This window comes from Narcine bancroftii, chromosome 3 (assembly GCF_036971445.1).
Source record: "Narcine bancroftii isolate sNarBan1 chromosome 3, sNarBan1.hap1, whole genome shotgun sequence".
Taxonomy (NCBI): Eukaryota; Metazoa; Chordata; class Chondrichthyes; order Torpediniformes; family Narcinidae; genus Narcine; species Narcine bancroftii.
In genome coordinates this window covers 319,930,033-319,952,370 of record NC_091471.1, presented here as the reverse complement: position 1 = coordinate 319,952,370, position 22,338 = coordinate 319,930,033, and the positions used below count along the sequence as shown (strand labels likewise).

At 49.2% G+C, this 22,338-nt stretch overlaps 1 protein-coding gene across 2 annotated transcripts in view; it reads left to right on the top strand.

The window, feature by feature from the left end:
- Positions 1 to 22,338, top strand: part of LOC138759082 (voltage-dependent calcium channel gamma-3 subunit-like) — a 92,706-nt gene that overhangs the window by 58,030 nt on the left and 12,338 nt on the right. The gene's annotated exons all lie outside the window — the stretch shown is intronic.

The following is a 22,338-nucleotide window of genomic DNA, read 5'->3' as shown; positions in this document are numbered from 1 at the left end:
GCATGGTGGTCCTGTGTTCCCGTATCTCTGGCAAAGAGGGTCTGTTTTCCAGTGTATTTGGCACAGAGGGTCTGTGTTCCAGTGTCTCTGGGATGGAGAGTCTGTGGTCAGGTTTCTCTGGGGCGGAGCTCTGTGATTCCGTGTCTCTGCCATTGAGTGTCTGGGTATGTGCTCCAGTGACTTTGTAATGGAGTGCCTGTGTTTCAGTGCCTCTGTGATGGAGTGTGTGTATTCCCGTTTCTCTGGAATGGAAGTTCTGTGTTCCAGTTTCTCTGGGATGGAGATCTCTGCTCCACTTTCTCCATGATCGAGGTTCTATGTTACCATGTTTCTATACGTTGGGTGTGAGTTCATGTATCCCTTGGATGTAGAGTCTGTTTTCCAGTGTCCCTGGGATGAGGGGACTATGTTCCAATGTCTCTGGGATGAAGGGTCTTTGTTCCAGTGTCTTTGGAATGGAGGGTCTGTGTTCCAGTGCTTCTGAGATGGAGTGTGTGTATTCCCGTGTCTCTGGAATGATGGGTCCATGTACCAGTGACTCTGGAATGAAGGGTCTGTGTTCCCATTTCTCTGGAATGGAGTGCCTGTGTTTCAGTGCCTCTGTGATGGAGTGTGTGTATTCCCGTGTCTCTGGAATGGAAGGTCTGTGTTCCAGTTTCTCTGGGATGGACATCTCTGCTCCACTTTCTCCATGATCGAGGTTCTACGTTACCATGTTTCTATACGTTGGGTGTGAGTTCATGTATCCCTTGGATGTAGAGTCTGTTTTCCAGTGTCCCTGGGATGAGGGGACTATGTTGCAATGTCTCTGGGATGAAGGGTCTTTGTTCCAGTGTCTTTGGAATGGAGGGTCTGTGTTCCAGTGCCTCTGGAATGGAGGGTCTGTGTTCCCGTTTCTCTGGAATGGAGTGACTGTGTTTCAGTGCCTCTTTGATGGAGTTTCTGTATTCCCGTATCTTTGGAATGATGAGTCTATGTTCAATTGTCTCTTGGATGGAGGGTCTGTGTTACAGTGTTTCTGGAATGGAAGGTCTGTGTTCCAGATTCTCTGGAATGGACTTCTGTGTTCCACTTTCTGTGTATCTGTGATCGAGCGTCTTTGTTAGCGTGTTTCTGCTAATTAGGCTGTGAGTTCAAGTATCACTTGGATGTACTGTCTGTATTTCTCTGTATTTGGGATGAGGACACTTTGATCCAGCGTCTCGGGGATGGAGGGTCTGTGTTGCAGTGTCTCTGTCATGGAGGGTCTGTCTTCCATTGTCTTTTGAATTGAGGGTGTATAATCCCGTGTTTCTGGGATGGAGTGTGTTTATTCCCATTTCTCTGGGATAGAGGGTCTGTGTTCCAGTGTCTCTGTGATGGAGAATATGTGTTCCAGTGTCTCTGGGATGGAGGGTGTGTATTCCCGTGTCTCTGGGATGATGGGTCTGTGTTCCAGTGTCTCAGCTATGGAGGGTCTGTGGTCCGGTATCTCTGGGATGCAAGTCTGTGTTTCTGTATCTCTGTCATGGAGGGTCTGTGTTCCCGTGTCTCCAAAATGGAGTGTCTGTGTTGCAGTGTCTTGATTGGAGGGACTGTGTTCCAGAGTCTCTGGGATGGAGTGTGTGTATTCCTGTGTCTCCGGAATGATGGGTCTGTGTTCCAGTGTCTCAGCTATGGAGGGTCTGTGGTCCGGTATCTCTGGGATGCAAGTCTGTGTTTCTGTATCTCTGTCATGGAGGGTCTGTGTTCCCGTGTCTCCAAAATGGAGTGTCTGTGTTGCAGTGTCTTGATTGGAGGGCCTGTGTTCCAGAATCTCTGTGATGGAGTGTGTGTATTCCCATGTCTCTCGGATGGAGGTCTGTGTTCTTATATGTCTGGCATGGAGGGTCTGTCTTTCTGTGTCACTGGCACTGGGATGGAGGGTGTGTATTTCCATGTCTCTGGGATGCAGGGTCTGTGTTCCAGTGCTTTGGGGATGGAGGGTATGTGTTCCAGTGACTATGGAATGGAGTGTCTGTGTTCCAATATCTCTGGGATGGAGGTTATGTGCACCTGTGTCTCTGAGATGCAGAGTCTATGTTACCGTGTTTCTTAGATGGTCCGTCAGTGTTCCAGTGATTCTGGAATGCATCTCAGTGTCCCGGTGTGACTGATATCAGGAGTTAGTTTTCCAGTGATTCTGGGCTGGAGGGTCAGTGTTACAGTGCCTCTTGGATGGATGGGCTGTGTTCCAGTGATTCTGTGATGGAGGGTCCGTGTTTCAGTGTCTCTGGGATGGAGGGTGCGAGTTTCAGTGTCTTTAGAATGGAGGGTACATGATCTTTTGTCTCTGGGATTGAAGGTCTGTTTCCAGTGTCTCTGGAATGGAAGGTATGTGTTCCACTCTCTGGCATGGAGGTTCCGTGTTGCAGTGTCGCTGGGATGGAAGGTCTGTGGTCTCGTGTTGCTGGGATAGAGGGTCCATGGTCCTGTGTATATGGGATGGAGGTCTGTGTTCCCCTATCTCTGGCATGGAGGGACTGTGTTCCCTTTCCTCTGCCATGGATGGTGTGTGTTTCCGTGTATCTGGGATAGATGGTGTATATTTCCATGACTCTGTTATGGAGGGTCTGTGTTCCAGTGTCTCTGGAATTGAAGGTCTGTGTTCCAGTTTTTCTGGGATGGAGATCTGTGTTCAAGTGTCTCTGGGATGGAGGGTCTTTTTTCCCGTGTTTCTTCGATGTAGGCTTTGAGTTAAAATGTCTCTCGAATGGACAGTCTGTCTTCCCGTGACTCTGTGGTGGAGAGTCTGTGTACCCGTGTCTCGGGGATGGAACTACAGTGTTGCAGCATCTCTGTGATGGAGGGATAGTGTTCCAGCGTTTCTGGAATGGTGAGTCTGTGTTCCCATGTCTCTGGATGGAGGGTTTGTGTTCCCGTGTCTCTGGAATGGAACATCTGTGTTCTCATGTCTCTGGAATTGAAGGTTTGCGTTCCATTCTCCATGAGAAGGAGCCTCCGTATTACAGAGTCTCATGAATAGAGATTTTGTGTTCCACTGACTCTGGTATGGTGGGACTGCGCTTCAGTGATTCTAGAATGGAGAGTCTGTGTTCTGGTGTCTCTGAGATGGAGGGGCTGTGTTCCTGTGATTCCAGGGTGGATGGGCTGGGTTCCAATGTCTCTGGGATGGATGTTGCATGTACACTGTCTATGGAATGGAAGTTCTGTGTTCCCTAGTCTCTGGGATGTACGGCATTTGTTCCCATACCACTGTGATGCTGGGTCTGAGTACCGGTGTCTCTGATATGGATGGACAGTTTTCTTGCTTATCTGGGATGGTGGGTCTGTGTTCCAGTGTATCAAGAAGAGAGAGGCTGTGACCCGTTGTGTCTAGTATCGGGGATTTGTGTTTCAGTGATTCTGGGATGGACAATCTGTGTTCCAGTGTCGCTGGGATGGAGGGGCTGTATTCCTGTGATTCTGGGATGGAGCGTCTGTTTTCTGGTGACTCTGGGAGGATGGTGCGTGCATCCATGTCTCTGAGATAGAGGGTGTGTATTACAGAGTCTTGTGGATAGAGGGTGTGTGTTCCAGTGTCTCTGGCATGGAAGGTCTGCATTCCAGTGTGTATTGAATGGTGAGTCTGTGTTCTTGTGTCTCTGGAATGGAGTGTCTGCATTCCATTCACACTGAGATGGAGCGTCTGTATCACAGAGTCTCATGAATAGAGGTACTGTGTTCCATTCACTCTGAGATTGAACGTCCATATTACAGTGTCTCATGAATAAATGTTCCGTGTTCCAGGGTCTGTGGGATGCTGTGTCTATGTTCACGTATCTTTAGAATTGTAGATCTGTATTCCACTGTCTCTGGGATGGTGGGTCTGTGTTCCAGTGATTTAGGCATGAAGTCCTTGTTCCAGGGTCTTGAGATCGAGGGGATGTGTTCCAGTGTCTCTGTGATGGAGGTTATGTGTTCCCGTGTCTCTGGTATCGGTGGTCAGTTTTTGAGTTATTCTGGTATGGAGGGTGCGTGTTCCAGTCTCTTTAGAATGGAGGGTACATGTTTCTGTGTCTCTGGGATGGAGTGTCTGTGTTAGAGACTCGTGGATAGAGGCTGTGTGTTCAACTGTCTCTGGCATGGAGGGTATGCGTTCCTGTGTGTCTGCAAAGGAGAGTCTGTGTTCCAGATTTTTCTAGGATGATGCATCTGTGGTCCAGTTATTCAGTGATGGGGCTCTGTGTTCCGATGTCTCTAGTATCGGGGTAAGTGTTCCCGTGATTCTGGGATGGAGAGTCAGTGTTCCAGTGCCTTTGTGATGAATGAGCTGTGTTCCAGTGATTCTTGGATGGAGGGTCCGTGTTTCAGTGTCTCTGGGATGGAGGGTGCAAGTTCCATTGTCTTTGGGATGGAAGGACTGTTTCCAGTGTCTCTGGAATGGAGGATCTGTGTCCCCATTCCTCTCGCATGTGGGGTTTGTGTCCTTTGTCTCTGTGATGGACAGTCATTGTTCCCATGTCTCGGGGATGGAGGGTCTGTGTTACAGTCTCGTGGATAGAGGGTGTGTGTTCCACTGTCTCTGGAAAGGAGGGTCTGCGTTCCATGTTCTCTGGCATGGAGGTTCTGCCTTTCAGCATTTCTGGAATGGAGAGTCAGTGTTTCAGTGTTTCTGGGATGGTACGTCTTTGGTACAGTGATTCAGGGATGGAGCTCTGTGTTCCGGTGTCTTTGGTATTGGGGGCCATTGTTCCAGTGCTTCTGGGATGGAGGACAGTGTTACAGTACCTCTGGGGTGGATGGGCTGTGTCACAGTGATTCTGGGATATAGGGTCCGTTTTCCAGTGTCTTTGGGATGGAAGGTTTGTGTTCCAGTGTCTATGAAATTGAGAGTCTGTGTCCCAGTGTCTCCTGAATGGAAGGACTCTGTTTCAGTTTATCTGTGATGGAGATCTGTGTTCCAGTGTCTCTTGGTTTGAGGGTCTTTTTTCTTGTGTTTCTGCGATATAGCCTCTGAGTTCAAGTATCTCTTCAATGGAGAGTCTGTCTTCCCGTAATTCTGTGATGGAGTGTCTGTTTACCCCTGTCTTGGGGGTGGAGATACAGTGTTCCAGCGTCTCTGGGTGGAGGGTGCAAGTTCCATTGTCTTTGGGATTGAAGGTCTGTTTCCAGTGTATCTGGGATGGAGGACTCCAGTGTCTCTTGGATGGAAGGTGTGCATTCTCGTGTATTGTGTTCAATGTATCTAGTAAGGCGGGCCAGTATTCCTGTGTCTCTGGGAAGGATGGTATGTGTTCCCGTGTCTCTGGGATGCAGGCTCTGTGTTCCAGTGTCTCTGGAATGGAATGTCTGTGTTCCAGATTCTCTGGGATGCAGATCTGTGTTCCAGTTTATTTACGATGGCGGGTCTTTCTTCCCATGTTTCTGCGATGTTTGCTTTGAGTTCAAGAATCTCTTGAATGGACAGTCTGTCTTCCCGCGACTCTGTTATGGAGAGTCTGTGTACCCGTTTCTCATGAATGGAGGAACAGTGTTCCAGTGTCTCTGGAATGGCGGGTCTGTGTTCAAACATCTCTGGGATGGAGGGCCTGTGTTCCAGTGTTTTTGGAATGGACGGTTTGTTTTCCCGTGTATCTGGATTGGAGGGTCTGTGTTCCCGTGTCTCTGGATTGGTGGGTCTGCTTTCCATTGTCTCTATGATGCAGTGTCCGTATTACAGATTTTCATGAGTAGAGGCTCTGTGTTCCAGTGTTTCTGGAATGGCGAGTCTGTTTTCCAGTGATACTGGCATGAGGCCCTTCTTCCAGTGTCTCTGAGATGGAGAGGCTTTGTTCCTTTGATTCTGGGATGGTGGATTTATGGTCTGGTGTCTCTGGAATGGAGTGTCTGTGTTCCAGTGTCTATGGGATGGAGTGTCTGTGTAGCAGAGTCTCAAGGATAGAGGGTGTGTGTTCTAGTGTCTCTGGAATGGAAGATCTGTGTTCCAGTGATTCTGGGATGGAGCTTTTTGTTTGCGATGTATCTGGTATCTGGGGTCAATTTTCCAGTGATTCCATGCTGGAGGGTCAGTGTTCCAGTGTCTCTGGGATGGGCAGGATGTTTTCCAGTGATTCTGGGATGGAGGGTACTCTTTCCTACGTCTTTGGAATGGAGGGTACATGTTCCTGTGTCTCTATGATAGAAGGTTTGTTTCCAGTGTCTCTGGAATGGAGGGTCTGTGTCCAAATACCTCTGGCATGTGGGGTTGGTGTCCATAGTCTCGGTGAATTACATTCTGTGTTCCTGTGTCCTGCGAAAGGTGGGTCTGTCTTTCAGTGTCTCTAGAATGGTGAGTCTGTGTTCTGGTGTCTAGTATCGGGGGACATTGCTTCAGCGATTCTCGGATGTAGAGTCAGTGTTCCAGTGTCTCTGGGATGCTGTGTTCCTGTAATTCTGAGATGGGGCGTCTGTGTTCCAGTGTCACTGGGATGGAATGTGCATGTTCCAGTGTCTATGGAATGCAGGTTCTGTTTTCCCGTGTCTCTGGCATATTCGACGTGTGTTCCACTGCCACTGCAATGCTTGTGTTCCATTGTCTCTCGAAGTGAGAGTCTGTGTTCTGGTGTCTCTGGTATCGAGCATCTGTGTTTCAGTGATTCTGGGATGGAGAGTCAGAGTTCCTGTGTCTCTGGGATAGAGGGTGTGTATTTCCGTGTCTCTGGGATGGAGGATCTGTGTTACCATGTCTCTGAGATGGAGGATCTGAGTTCCAGTTACTTTCGGATGGAGAGTATTTGTTTCCATGTCTCTCAGATTGAGGATGCGTGTTCTAGTAATTCTGGAATTTTGAGTGTGTGTTCCAATATTTTCGATGGAAAGCCTGTATTTAGTGTGTCTGGGATGGAGGGTCTGTGTTCCTGTGCCTCTGTGATGACAGGTTTGTGTACCCGTGTCTGTGGGATGGAGGGACTATGTCCATCGTCTGTGGATAGAGGGTTTGTGTTCAAGTGTCTCTGGGATGGAGGATCTGTGTTTCAGTGTCTCTGGATTGGAGATTATTTTATTCGTGTCTCTGAGATGGAGGGTCTGTGTTTACAGTGTTTCTTGGATGTGCGTCTGTGTTTCAGTGATTCTGGAATGTAGCTCTGTGTTCTGGTGCCATTTTTCCAGTGATTCTGGGATGGAGGGACAGTGTTCCAGTGCCTCTGAGATGGAGGGTGCATGTTCCAGTGTCTTTAAAATGGAGGACACATGTTCCTGTGTCTCTGGGATGGAAGGTCTGTTTCGAATGTCTCTGGAATGGAGGGTCTGTGTTCCAGTTATTCTGGCATGTGGTCCTTGTTCCAGTGTTTCTGGAACGGAGGGGATGTGTTTCAGTGACTCTGGAATGGATGGGTTGTGATCCAGTATTTCTGGAATGCAAGGTCGGTGTTCCACTGATCCTGGGATGGAATATCTGTGTTCCACTGTCTCCGTGAAGACGGTGTATGTTTCAGAGTCTCTGGGATGTAGATTCTCTGTGCCCATGTCCCTGGAATGGGGGGTTTGTGTTCCATTGTCATTGGAATGGATGGGGTATGACTCTCAGATTGAGGGTCTATTTCAAGTGTCTCTCAATTGTAATGTATGAGTTCCACTGTCTGGCATTGAGGGTCCGTGTTTCAGTGTCACTGGGATGGAGAGTCTGTGGTGCTGCGTCGCTGGGATGGAGCATCTGTGGTCCCGTGTCTCTGGTATGGAGGTCTGTGTTCCTATATCTCTGGCATGGAGGGTCTGCCTTTCCATTTCACTGGCATGGATGGCTGTGTTTCCGTGTCTCTGGGATGGAGGTTATGTGTACCCCTGTCGCGGAGATGGAAGGTCTGTGTTACAGTGTTTGGTAGATGGTGCGTCTGTATTTGTGTCCCGGTGTCTCTGGTATCGGGGGTCCGTTTTCCACAGATTCTGGGCTTGAGGGTCAGTGTTCCAGTGCCTCTGGGATGGATGGGCTGTGTTCCAGTGATTCTGGGATGGAGAGTCCATGTATCAGTGTCTCTGGGATGGAGGTTGCAAGTTTCAGTGTCTTTAGAATGGAGGGTACATATTCTTGTGTCTCTGGGATGGAAGGTCCTTTTCTAGTGTCTCTGAAATGGAAGGTATGTGTTCCACTCTCTCTGGAATGGAGATTCCGTGTTGCAGTGTCGCTTGGATGGAAGGTCTGTGGTCCCGTGTTGCTGGGATAGAGGGTCTGTAGTCCTGTGTGTATGGGATGCAGGTCTGTGTTCCCCTGTCTGTGGCAAGGTGGGACTGTGTTCCTTTCTCTCTGCGGTGGAGGGTGTGTGTTTTCCGTGTCTCTGGGATAGATGGTGTGTACTTCCATGTCTCTGGGATGCAGGATCTGTGTTCCAGTGTCTGGAATGGAAGGTCTGTGTTTCAGTTTCTCTGGGATGGAGTTCTGTGATCCCCTATTTCTGGCATGGAGGGTCTGTGTTCCCATGTCACTTGCATGGAGGGTCTGTATTTCCATGTTTCTGGGATAGAGGGTGTGTATTTCAATGACTCTGGGATGCAGGGTCTATGTTCCAGTGTCTCTGGAATGGAAGGTTTGTGTTCCAGTTTCTCTGGGATGGAGATCTGTGTTCCAGTGTCTCTGGGATGGAGAGTCTTTTACCCCGTGTTTCTGCGATGTAGGCTTTGAGTTCAAATATCTCTTGAATGGAAGTCTTCCCATGACTCTGTGATGGAGATTCTGTGTACCCGTGTCTCAGGGATGGAGAGACAGTATTCTACCGTCTTTGTGATCGAAGGATAGTGATCCAGCGTCTCTGGAATGGAGGGTCTGTGTTCCCGTGTCTCTGGATGGAGGGTTTGTGTTCCCATGTCTCTGGAATTGAGGGTCTGCGTTCCATTCTCCATGAGATGGAGCATCCGTATTACAGAGACTCATGAATAGAGATTCTGTGTTTCACTGTCTCTGGTATGGTGGGACTGTGCTTCAGTGATTCTAGAATGAAGAGTTTGTGTTCTGGTGTCTCTGGGATGGAGGGGCTGTGTTCCTGTGATTCCAGGATGGATGGCCTGTGTTCCAATGTCACTGGGATGGATGTTGCATGTACAGTGTCTATGAAATGGAGGTTCTAGGTTCCCGAGTCTTTGGGATGTATGGCATCTGTTCCCGTGCCACTGTGGTGCTGGGTCTCTGAGATGGATGGACAGTTTTCCTGCCTCTCTTGGATGATGGGTCCAATGTATCTAGAAGAGAGAGGCTGAGTCCCACTGTGTCTAGTATTGGGAATCTGTGTTTCAGTAATTCTGGGATGGAAAATCTGTGTTCCAGTGTCTCAGGGATGGAGGGGCTGTTTTCCAGTGACTCTGGGATGGAGGGTCTGTTTTCCAGTTACTCTGGGATGGATAGTGTGTGCATGTTCCAGTGTCTCTGGAATGGAGGTTCTGTGCATCCGTGTCTCTGAGATAGAGGGTGTGTGTTACAGAGTCTCATGGATAGATGGTGTGTGTTCCACTGTTTCTGCGATGTAGGCTCTGAGTTCAAGTATCTCTTGAATGGAGAGACTGTGTTCCAGTTTTTCTGGGATCGTTCGTCTGTGTTCCAGAGTCTATGGGATGGGACTCTGTGTTGCGATGTCTCTGGTATCGCGATCAGTGTTCCAGTGATTCTGAGATGGAGGGTCTGTATTCCAGTGCCTCTGGAATGGGTGGACTGTGTTTCAGTGTCTCTGGAATGGAGGGTCTGTGTTCCCGTGTCTCTGGATGGAGGGTCTGTGTTCCAGTGTCTCTGGGATGGAGAGTCTCTGTTCCCATGCCTCTAGATTGGAGAGTCTACTTTCCATTGTCTCTGAGATGGAGCATCTGTATTAAAGAGTCTCATGAGTAGAGGTTCTGCGTTCCAGAGTCTCTGCCATGGTGGGTCTGATTTCCAGTGATTCTGGCAAGAGACCCTTGTTCCAGTGTCTCTGAGATGGAGGGGCTGTGTTCCTTTGATTCTGGGATGGAGGGACTGTGGTCCGGTGTCTCTGGAATGGAGGGTCTGTGTTCCAGTGTCTATGGAATGGAGTGTCTGTTTTCCAGTGTACCCATGCCTATGAGATTGAGGGTCTGTGTTGCAGAGTCTCATGGATAGAGGGTGTGCATTCCAGTGGCTGTGGAATGGAAGGTCTGTTTTCCAGCATTTCTGGGATGGAGCTTTTTGTTCCGGTGTATCTGGTATCTGAGAACAGTTTTCCAGTGATTCCATGCTGGAGAATCAGTGTTCCAGTGTCTCTGGGATGGATGGGCTGTTTTCCAGTGATTCAAGGATGGAGGGTCAGTTTTTCAGTGCCTTTGGGATAGAGGGTACATTTTCCTGTGTCTCTCCGATGGAAGGTCTGTTTCCAGTGTCTCTGGAATGGAGGGTCTGTGTCCAAATACCTCTGGCATGTGGGGTTGGCGTCCATTGTCTCGGTGAATGACATTCTGTGTTCCCGTGTCTGGCAAAAGATGGGTCAGTCTTCCAATGTCTCTAGAATGGAGAGTCTGTGTTCTGGTGTCTCTAGTATCGGGGGATCAATGTTTCAGTGATCGTGGGATGGAGAGTCAGTGTTCCAATGTCTCTGGGATGCTGTGTTCCTGTAATTCTGGGATTGTGTGACTGTGTTCCAGTGTCACTGGGATGGAATGTGCATGTTCCAGTGTCTATGTAATGGAGGTTCTGTGTTCCCATGTCTCTGGCATATATGGCGTATGTTCGAGTGCCTCTACGATGCTTGTGTTCCAGTGTCTCTAGAAGTGAGAGTCTGTGTTCAGGTCTGGTATCAGGCATCTGTATTTCAGTGATTGTGGGATAGAAGGAGAGTGTTCCAGCGTCTCTGGAATTGAGAGCCTGTGTTTCCGTGTCTCTGGATATAGGGTTTGTGTTTCCATGTCTCTGGAATGGAGCGTCTGTTTTCTCGTGTCTCTGGAATTGAGGGTTTGTGTTCCATTCTCCATGAGATGGAGCTGCCATAGTACAGAGTCTCATTAATAGAGATTTTGTGTTCCACTGACTCTGGTATGGTGGGACTGCACTTCAGTGATTCGAGAAAGGAGAGTCTGTGTTCTGGTGTCTCTGGGATGGATGGGTTGTGTTCCTGTGATTCTTGGATGTATGGCCTGTGTTTCAATGTCACTGGGGTTGATGTTGCATGGACAGTGTCCATGGAATGGAGGTTCTGTGTTCCCGAGTCTCTGGGATGTACGGCGTTTGTTCCCATTCTACTGCGATGCTGAGTCTGTGTACCAGTGTCTCTGAGATAGATGGACAGTGTTACTACCTCTCTGGGATGGTGGATGTGTTCCAGTGTATCTAGAAGAGAGAGGCTGTGACCCGGTGTGTCTAGTATCGGGCATCTGTGTTTCAGTGATTCTCAGATGGAAAATCTGTGTTCCGGTGTCTCAGGGATGGAGGGGCTGTATTCCTGTGATTCTGGAAGGAGGTTCTGTGCATCTGTGTCTCTGAGATAGAGGGTGTGTGTTGCAGATTCTCGTGGATATAGGGTGTGTGTTCCAGTGTCTCTGGCATGGATTGTCTGCGTTCCAGTGTGTATTGAAAGGAGAGTCTGTGTTCCAGTTTTTCTGGGATGGTATGTCTGTGTTCCAGAGTTTCAGGGATAAGTCTCTGTGTTCTGAGGGCTCTGGTATCAGGATCAGTTTTCCAGTGATTCTGGGATGGAGGGTCAGTATTCCAGTGCCTCTGGGATGGTTGAGTTGTGTTTCAGTCTCTCTGGAATGGAAGGTCTGTGTTCCCGTGTCTCTGGATGGAGGGTCTGTGATCCTATGTCTCTGATAGAGGGTCTGTGTTCTCGTGTCTCTGAGATGGAGCATCCATATTACAGAGCCTCATGAATAGAGGTACTGTGTTCCAGGGTCTCTGGGATGCTAGGTCTGTGTTCGCGTGTCTTTAGAATTGTAGGTCTGTGTTCCACTGTCTCTGGGATAGTGGGTCTGTGTCCCAGTAATTCTGGCATGGGGTCCTTGTTCCAGGATCTTTGAGATCGTGGGGCTGTGTTCCAGTGTCTCTGGGATGGAGGGGCTGTTTTCCTGTGATTCTAGGATGTAGGGTCTGTGGTCTAGTGCCTCTGTAATAGACGGTCTGTGTTCCAGTGACTATGGAATGGAGTATCTGTGTTCCAGTGTCTCTGGGATGGAGGTTATGTGTACCCGAGTCTTTGGTATTGGGGGTAAGTTTTCGAGTGATTCTGGGATGGAGGATGCGTGTTCCAGTCTCTTTAGAATGGAGGGTACATGTTCCTGTGTCTCTGGGATGGAGTGTCTGTGTTACAGAGTCTCGTGGATAGAGGGTATGTGTTCCAGTGTTTCTGGCATGGAGGGTATGCGTTCCTGTGTGTCTGCAAAGGAGAACAAAAGATTGTTCTAGGATGATGCATCTGTGGTCCAGTGATTCAATGATAGGACTCTGTGTTCTGATGTCTCTGGTATTGGGGTCAGTGTTCCCATAATTCTGGGATGGAGGGTCAATGGCCCAGTGCCTTTGGGATGGATGAGCTGTGTTCCAGTGATACTGGGATGGAGGGTCCGTGTTTCAGTGTCTCTGGGATGGAGGGTGCAAGTTACATTATCTTTGGATGGAAAGTCTGTTTCCAGTGTCTCTGGAATGAAAGATCTGTGTCCCCATTCCTCTGGCATGTGGGGTTTGTGATGGACAGTCGTTGTTCCCATGTTTTGGGGATGGAGGGTCTGTGTTACAGAGTCTCGTGGATAGAGGGTGTGTGTTCCACTGTCTCTGGAAAGGAGGGTCTGGAGAGTCATTGTTTCAGTGTTTCTGGGATGGTGCATCTTTGCTACAGTGATTCAGGGATGGAGCTCAATGTTCCGGTGTCTCTGGTATCGGAGGCCACTGTTCCAGTGCTTATGGGATGGAAGACAGTGTTACAGTACCTCTGGGGTGGATGGGCTGTGTTGCAGTGATTCTGGGATGTAGGGTCCGTGTTCCAGTGTCTTTGGGATGGAAGGTTTGTGTTCCAGTGTCTCTGAGATGGAGGGTCTGTGTTCCAGTGTCTCATGAATGGAAGGTCTCTGTTTCAGTTTATCTGGGATGGAGATCTGTGTTCCAGTGTCTCTGGGACGCTGTGTTCCTTTAATTCTGGGATGGGGTGTCTGTGTTCCAGTGTCACTGCATGGAATGTGCATGTTACAGTGTCTATGGAATGGAGGTTGTGTGTTCCCGTGTATCTGGTATATACAGCGTGTGTTCGAGTGCCACTACGATGCTTGTGTTCCAGTGTCTCTAGAAGTGAGAGTCTGTGTTCCGGAGCCTCTGGTATCGGTCATCTGTATTTCAGTGATTGTGGGATGGAGAGTCAGTTTTCCAGTGTCTCTGGGATGGAGAGGCTGTGTTCCTGTGATTCTGGGATGGAGGGTCTGTGTTCCCATGTCTCTGTGAAGGACGGAAAGTGTTGCAGCATCTCGGGGATGGAGGGTATGTGTTCCAGTGTCTCTGGATGGACGGTCAGTGTTCCCATGTCATTGGAATGGAGTATCTCTTTTCCAGTTTCTCTGGAATTGAAGATGAGTGTTCCTGTGCCTCTGCGGTGGAGGGTCTGTCTTCATGTGTCTCTGGGTTTGAGAGTCTGTTTCCAGTATCTCTGGAATGGAATGTATGTGTTCCAAACTCTCTGGCATGGAGGATCTGTGTTGCAGTGTCACTGGGATGGAGGGTATGTGGTCCCGTGTCAATGGGGTGGAGGGTCTGAGGTCCAGTGTATCTGGGATGGAGGTCTGTTTTCCCCTATCTCTGGCATGGAAGGTCTGAGTTCCAATGTCTCTGGGATGGTTGGTCTGTGTTCCAGTGATTCAGGCATGAGGTCCTTGTTTCAGTGTCTCTGGGATGGATGGGCTGTGATCCAGTATTTGTGGAATGGAGAGTCGGTGTTCCACTGGTTCTCGGATGGAGTTTCTGTGTTCTAGTATCTCAGGGAAGATGTTTCAGTGTCTCTGGGTTTGAGGGTCTGTTTCCAGTATCTCTGGAATGGAAGGTATGTGTTCCACACTCTCAAGCATGCAGGGTCCATGTTGCAGTGTCGCTGGGATGGAGGGTCTGTGGACCCGTGTCAATGGGACAGAGGGTCTTTGTTCACATGTCTCTGGTATGGAGGTCTGTGTTCCCCTATCTCTGGCATGGAGGGTCTGTGTTCCCTTGTCACTGACATGCAGGGTCTGTGTTTTCGTGTCTCTGGGATAAAGGGTGCACTGTTCCAGAGTCTCTGGAATGGAAGATCTATGTTCTAGTGTCTCTTGATTGGAGATATCTGTTCCAGTGTCTCTGGAATGGCGGGTCTTTTTCCCGTATTTCTGCGATGTAGGCTTTGAGTTCAAGTATATGTTGAATGGACAGTCTGTCTTCCCGTGAGTCTGTGATGAAGAGTCTGTGTACCCATGTCTGGGGGATGGAGGGACAGTTTTCCAGCATCTCTGGGAGGAGGGATAGTGTTCCAGCGTATCTAATATGGAGGGCCAGTGTTCCAGTGTCTCTGGAATGGAGAGTCTGTTTTCCTGTGTTTCTGTGTGGAGGGTCTGTGTTTGCATGTCTCTGGATTGTAGGGTCTGCGTTCCATTGTCTCTGAGACGGAGCATCCATATTATAGAGTTTCTTGAGTAGAGGTTCTGTGTTCCAGTATCTCTGGAATGGTGGGTCTGCGTTCCAGTGTCTCTGGGTTGGAAGTTCTGTGTACCTATATCTGAGATGGAATATCTTTATTACAGAGTCTCAGGGATAGAAAGTGTGTGTTCCAGTGTCTCTGGGATAGAAGGTCTGCATTTAAGTGTCTCTGGCATGAAGGGACTGTGTTTCACTGTCTATGGATTGGAGAGTCTGTGTTCCAGTGATTCAAGGATGGGGCTCTGTGATCCGGTGTCTCTGGTATTGGGGTCAGTGTTCAACTGATACTGGGATTGCGGGTCAGTGTTCCAGTGCCTCTGGGATGGAAGGGCTGTGTTCCAGTGATTCTGGGATGGCGCGTCTGTGTTTCAGTGTCTCTGGGATGGAGGATGCAAGTTCCATTGTCTTTGGGATGGAAGGTTTGTTGCCAGTGTCTCTGCAGTGTAGGGTCTGTGTCCCCATTCCTCGGGAATGTGGAGTTTGTGTCCTTTTTCTCTGTGATGGAGTGTCTCGGGGATGGAGGGTCTGCATTCCATTATGTCTAGAATAGAGTCTGTGTACCCGTGTCTCAGGGATGAAGGTACTGTGTTACAGAATCTCGTGGATAGAGGGTGTGTGTTCCAGTGTCTCTGGAAAGGAGGGTCTGCATTCCAGTGTCTCTGGAATGGAGAGTCTGTGCTCCAGTATTTCTGGGATCGTGCATCTTTGTTTCAGTTATTCAGGAATGTAGATCTGTGTTCTGGTGTCTATTATATCGGGGTCAGTGTTCCAGTGATTCTGGGATGGAGGGTCAGACTTCCAGTGCCTCTGGGATGAATGGTCTGTTTACAGTTTCTCTGGAATGGAGGGTCTGTGTCCCAATTCCTCTGGTATGTGGGTTTTGTGTCCATTGTTTGTGTTAATGACAGTCTTTGTTCAAGTGTCTCGCGAAAGGTGGGTCAGTGTTCCAGTGTCTCTAGAATGGAGAGTCTGTGTTATCGTGTCTCTAGAATCAGGGGTCTGTGCTTTAGTGATTCTTGGATGGCAAGTCAGTTTTCCAGTGTCTCTGGGATGGAGAGACTGTGTTTCTGTGATTCTGGGATGGAGGGTCTGTGTCCATAATGGATGGTGCATGTTCCATTGTCTATGGAATAGAGAGTCTGTCTTCCAGTGTCTATTGGATGGAGGGCCTGTATTCCAGCATCTCTTGGATAGTTGCTCTGTGGTTCAGTGTCTATGGGATGGAGTTTCTGTGTTGCAGTTTCTCTGGGTTGGAGAATCTACGTTCCCGTATCTCTGGAATAGAGGCTCTGTGTTTTTCTGTATCTGGGATGGGGTGTCTGTGTTCTAGTGTCTCTGGAATGGAGGGTCTGTGTTCTCGTGTCTCTGGATGGATGGTCTGTGTTCCCATGTGTCTAGAATGGAGGGTCTCTTTTCCAATCTCTCTGGAATTGAATTCCAGTGTTCCCGTGCCTCTGCGATAGAGGGTCTTTGTTCACGTGTCTCTGGAATGGAAGGTCTAAGTTCCACTGTCTCTGGGATGGTTGGTCTGTGTTCCAGTGATTCAGGCATGTGGTCCTTGTTCCAGAGACACTGGGATGGAGTGTGTGTATTTCTGTGTCTCTGAGATGCAGGGTCTCTATTCCAGAGTCTCTGGAATGGAAGATATATGTTCCAGTTTCTCTGGGTTGGAGATCTGTGTTCCAGTGTCTCTGGGATTGAGGGTCTGTTTTCTTATGTTTCTGCAATGTAGGCTCTGAGTTCAAGTATCTCTTGAATGAAGAGTCTGTCTTCCCGTGACTCTGTGATGGAGTGTCTCTGTACCCGTGTCTCGTGGATGGAGGGACAGTTTCGCAGTGTCTCTGGGATGGAGGATCTGTGTTCTCGTGTCTCTGGATGGACGGTCTGTGGTCCCGTGTATCTGGAATGGAGGGTCTCTTTTCCAGTCTCTCTGGAATTGAAGACGAGTGTTCCTGTGCCTCTGCGGTGGAGGGTCTGTGTTCACATGTCTCTTGAATGGATGATCTGAGCTCCACTTTCTCTGGGATGGTTGGTCTTTGCTCTGTGATTCAGGCATGTGGTCATCTGGGATGGATGGGCTGTGATGCAGTATTTATGGAATGGAGGGTCGGTCTTCCACTGGTTGTGGGATGAAGTTTCTGTGTTCTAGTATCTCAGTCAAGACGGGGCATGTTTCAGTGTCTCTGGGTTTGAGGGTCTGTTTCCAGTATCTCTGGAATGGAAGGTATGTGTTCCACACTCTCTGGTATGGAGGGTTCGTGTTGCAGTGTCGCTGGGATGGAGGGTCTGTGGTCCTGTGTCGATGGGACGGAGGGTCTGTGTTCCTGTGTGTCTGGGATGGAGGTCTGTGTTCCCCTATCTCTGGCATGGAGGTTCTGTGTTCCCGTGTCACTGGCATGCAGGGTCTGTGTTTCCGTGTCTCTGGGATAGAGGGTGTGTATTTCCGTGTCTCTGGGATGCAGGGTGCTCTGTTCCAGAGTTTCTGGAATGGAAGATCTATGTTCCAGTTTCTCTTGGTTGGAAATCTGTGTTCCTGTGTCTCTGGGACAGCGGGTCTTTTTTTCCCCCTTGCTTCTGCGATGTAGGCTTTGAGTTCAAGTACCCGTTGAATGGACAGTCTGACTTCCCGTGACTCTGTGATGAAGAGTCTGTGTACCCGTTTCTGGGGGAGGGAGGGACAGTGTTCCAGTGTCTCTGGGAGAACGGATAGTGTTCCAACGTCTCTGGTATGGAGGGCCTGTGTTCCAGTGTCTCTGGATGGAGGGTCTGTGTTCGCGTGTTTCTGGATTGGAGGGTCTGCGTTCCATTGTCTCTGAGATGGAATGTCCGTATTACAGAGTATCATGAATAGAGGTTCTGTGTTCCTGTGTCTCTGGCATGGTGGGTCCGTGATCTTGTGTCTCTGGATTGGAAGGTCTGTGTTCCACTGTCTCTGGGATGGAAGTTCTGTGTACCCATCTCTGTGATGGAGTATCTTTGTTACAGAGTCTCATGGATAGAGGGTGTGTGTTCCAATGTCTCTGAGATAGAAGGTCTGCATTTAAGTGTCTTTGGCATGGAGGGACTGCATTTCAGTGCCTCTGCATTTGAGAGTCTGTGTTCCAGTATTTCTGGGATGGTGCGTCAGTGTTCTAGTGATTCTGGGTGGAACTCTGTTTTCCGGTGTCTCTGGTATCTGGGGTCAGTTTTCCAGTGATTCCACACTGGGGGGTCAGTGTTCCAGTGTCTCTGGGATGGATGGGCCATTTTCCAGTGGTTCTGGAATGGAGTGTCCATTTTCCAATGTCTTTGGGATGGAGGGTACATGTTCCTGTTTCTCTCTGATGGTGACACTGTTCCCAGTGTCTCTGGAATGGAGGGTCTGTGTCCCAATTCCTCTGGCATGTCGGTTTGGTGTCCATTGTTTGTGTGAAGGACAGTTTTTGTTCAAGTGTCTCATGAAAGGTGGATCTGTGTTCCAGTGTGTCTAAAATGGATAGTCTGTGTTCTCGTGTCTCTAGTATCGGGGGTCTGTGCTTTAGTGATTTTCGGATGGAGAGTCAGTTTTCCAGTGTCTCTGGGATGGAGGGGCTTTTTTCCTGTGATTCTGGGATGGAGGGTCTGTGTTCTCATGTCTCTGTGATTGCATATCTGAGTTCCAGTTTCTCTAGGTTGAAGAGTTGATGTACTTGTGTCTGTGGATGGAGGGTGCATCTTCAAATGTCTCGGTGTTGGAGGGTGCATGTTCCTGTGTCTCTGGACTGGAAGGTCTGTGATTCAGTCTCTGGGATGGAGTGTGTGTGTGTTTCCGTGTCTCTGGGATGAAGGGTCTGCGTTCCTGTCTCTCTGCCTTACAGAGTCACATGGATAGAGGGTCCGTTTTCCTGTGTCTGTGGGATTTATGGCGTGTGTTGCCGTGCCTCTGCGATGCCTGGTCTGTGTACCCATATCTCTGGTATAGAGGGACTGTGATCCTGCATCACTGGGATTGTTGGTCTGTGTTCCAGTGTTTCTTGAATAGCGAGTCTGTGTTCCGGTGTCTCTGGTATCGGGGATCTGTGTTTCAGTGATCCTGGGATTGAGAGTCAGTTTCCCAGTGTCTCTGGGATGGAGAGGCTGTGTTCCGTGATTTTGGGATGGAGGGTCTGTGTTCCCGTGGCTCTGGGATGGATGGTGCATGTTCCATTGTCTATGGAATGGAGGGTCTGTGTTCCAGTGTCTATTGGATGGAGGGTCTGTGTTCCAGCATCTCTTGGATAGTGGCTCTGTGGTTCAGTGTCTATGGGATGGAGGGTCTGTGTTCCAGTTTCTCTGGGATGGAGAATCTACATTCCCGTGTCTCTGGAATGGAGACTCTGTGTTCCACTGTATCCAGGATGGAGGGTCTGTGTTCCAGTGTTTCTGGGATAGAAGGTCTGTGGTCCCGTTTCACTGGGATGGAGAGCATGTGTCTCAATTATCTCTAGGATAGAGTGTCAGTGTTCCAATCTCTCTGGGATTGACAATCTGTGTCCCCGTGTCTCTGGAATGGAAGGTCTGTGTTCCAGTGTCTGTTGGATGGAGGGTCTGTGTTCCAGTATCTCTGAGACGGAGGTGTGTATTCCCATGTCTCTGGGATGGAGGTCTCTGTTCCCGTCTCTGGCATAGAGTGATTCTGCAATGTAAGATCTGTGTTCCAGTGTCTCAGGGATGGATGGTCTGTTTCCCCATTCCTTTTGCATCTGGGGTTTGTGTCCATTGTCTCTGTGATGGACTGTTTGTGTTTGCGTGTCTCGGGGATGCAGGCTTTGTGTTCCCGTGTTTCTGCAATGGAAGATCTCTGTTCCGGTGTCTCTGATATCACTGTGTTACAGTGATTATTGGATTGAGGGTTTGTGATCAAGTATCACTGGGATGGAGGGTGTGTGTTCCTGTGTGTCTGGGATGGAAGATCTGAGTTGCAGCTTCTCTGGGATCAAGAGTACATGTACTTTGTTGTAACATGGTGTTGGTTGTGACTTGGTGTCTGTGATGATGTGGTGTCGGTGTTGCTGAGGTGTTTGTGATGATGTGTCCGTGGTGATGTAGTGTTAGAGGTGACGTGTTTTCTTTAATGATGTGTTTGTAATGACATGGTCTTTGTTGTGTTGTGGTGTCTGTGGTGACGTATCATCTGTGATGACTTGGTACCGGTAGTTCATGGTTTTGGTGGTGACGTGGTTTCAATGATGATGTGGAGTCTGTGGTGATGTGGTTTTTGTTTTGATGTGTTATATGTGGTTACGTGATGTCGGTGGCTGTATGTTGTCAGTGATTCTGTGTTGACAAGGTACCGGTCATGACATGGTGTCTGTAATAACGTGGTGTCTGTGGTGGTGTGAGTCCGTGGTGACATAGTGTCTGTGGCGACATGGTATCGGTGGTAATGTGGTGTCTGTGATGACATGGTATCGGTGGTGACGTGGTGTCTGGTGACCTAGTGTCTGTGGTAACATGATATCGGTGATGACGTGGTGTCTGTGGTGACCTAGTGTCTGTGGTGACGTGGTATCGGTGGTGACATGGTGTCTGTGGTGACATGGATTTTGTGGTGACGTGGTGTCTGTGGTGACCTAGTATCTGTGGTGACATGGTATCGGTGGTGATGTGGTGTCTGTGGTGACCTAGTGTCTGTGGTGACATGATATCGGTGGTGATGTGGTGTCTGTGTTGACATGGATTTTGTGGTGACGTGGTGTCTGTGGTAACCTAGTGTCTGTGGTGACATGGTATCGGTGGTGATGTGGTGACCTAGAGTCTGTGGTGACATGGTATCGGTGGTGACGTGGTGTCTGTGGTGACATGGTATCGGTGGTGATGTGGTGTCTGTGGTGACCTAGTGTCTGTGGTGACATGGTATTGGTGGTGATGTGGTGTCTGTGATGACCTTGTGTCTGTGGTGACATGGTATCGGTGGTGATGTGGTGTCTGTGGTGACCTAGTGTCTGTGGTGACATGGATTGTGTGGTGACGTGGTGTCTGTGGTGATGTGGTGTCGGTGGAGACATGGTGTCTGTTTTGACATGATTCCTGTGATCATCTCTCTGTGGTGATGTGGTCTCCGTGTTAACGTGGTGTCTGTGTTGACATGGTGTCTATCATGACGTGGAGTCTGTGGTAATGTGGTGTTTGTGATGACAGTGTTAACGACTGTGTTAATGTTGTCATCAGTGTTGGTGGTATTGTTTGGCTGGGAAGGTTTTTGCGCAGGTCCAAGGTGGAACAGGTGACATGACAACATGGAGAGGAAATAGCCCAGCTAACAGGCACCAGTGGGTCAGGGTTGATTCTCTTCCTCAAAGATGGTGGGTTGTCATTGTGTGGCATTACTCATAGCAATGATGAATACTGGGTAGGGGTGGTCTGGTGTGACACGGGGTCTAAAACTGCAGACGCATTGTGCATTGTGGAGGGAATGATTCTGGATGAAATCACGCAGGGTGAGAGGAGGCCCGATCTTTGCACCATTTCTTCATCTTAGCATTGAAGCTCCTTGTGCTCTGATCATAGATTGGGACTTGAAACTGTGGTGAAACTAGTTCAGGTTGACCTGAAAAATCTCATTCCAATCCTTGACTCTGCCATGAACTCTCTCCTTTCCCTCCACAAAGTGCTCCCTTCCTGCTCAGTGTGGGTGTTGTTGCCTGCTTCACCCCTCCTTTCTTGTCCTTGGTTCTAACTCCTTCAAAATCCACACTCCACACTTTTCATGAAGACTCCCAGAACCTTGCTGCCATATCCAAGTTCATCTCAGGTACTGTCCCCAATGCCATTGGGCACACTGCAAAATGGCTCTTCAGCCCAGCAAGCAATCACTGGAATTTAACATTCACCATTCACTTTTATTGGCACTTGACCCAAGATCTGGTGAGAATGTTTCACATGGTCAGGAAACTTTAACACCAGACAGAAAGCAGAGTTACAAGAAGAGTTCAGTTCAAAAATAGCAAAGCGAACTGTGAGGTTGGTGCAGTCAAGCCTGTCCCCAGGGGCTCATTCCTCTGCCCTCTAAACTTTCCAGCCTTCCTGGTAAGTACATCATGGCTTCTTTCACCTTCTTCTTGCATGGCCCTGCACTGTGGAACCTGTTCTAATTCTCTCATTCCACTCTTGTGCTAGCCTTCCCAACATCTTCTGAGCATCAGTAGAGACGGATCAGGGAGCCAGTCCATCGGAATGTGCACAGCACCACGGCGAGAGGTGGTGGTCTGGGAGATGTGTGTGGCTCTCACCCTTGCTGCCAGATGGGGAGGGACCCAGTGGAGGTCGCAGCCAATATAGGGGGTCTCTGTGGGGATACTGAGGTAGTCACGGTGGGGGGTCACAGTGGAGTGTCCCTGGGGGGGTCACAGTGGAGTGTCCCTGGGGGGGTTACTGTGGAGTGTCCCTGGGGGGGTTACTGTGGGGATGTCACCATGTGGGGGTCAGTGTTGGGGCTATCTATGGGTTGGGAGTCACTGGGTGGGTTATCTGTGGGGGTCTCTTGGGGAGGGATTACTGTGGGGGGGTCAATGTGGTTGAGGGTGTGCTATCCATGGGTGGGCAGTGATGTCCCTGGGAGGGAGGGAGTTTGTCAGGAATTAGTCCCTGTTCACACTGGGGAAAGTCCTGGAATGAATGCATGTGGAGAAGCTGCAGGTCCTGGTCTGGAGCATGGACCAGTTTTCTCCCTCTATGATGCCTCCAGGTCAGCTCGCTCCCTACCCAGTCTCTTTGTCATCTCACCTCATGTCTCCTTCACTCTGTTCTCCACAGCGACTCTGTGAGATGTG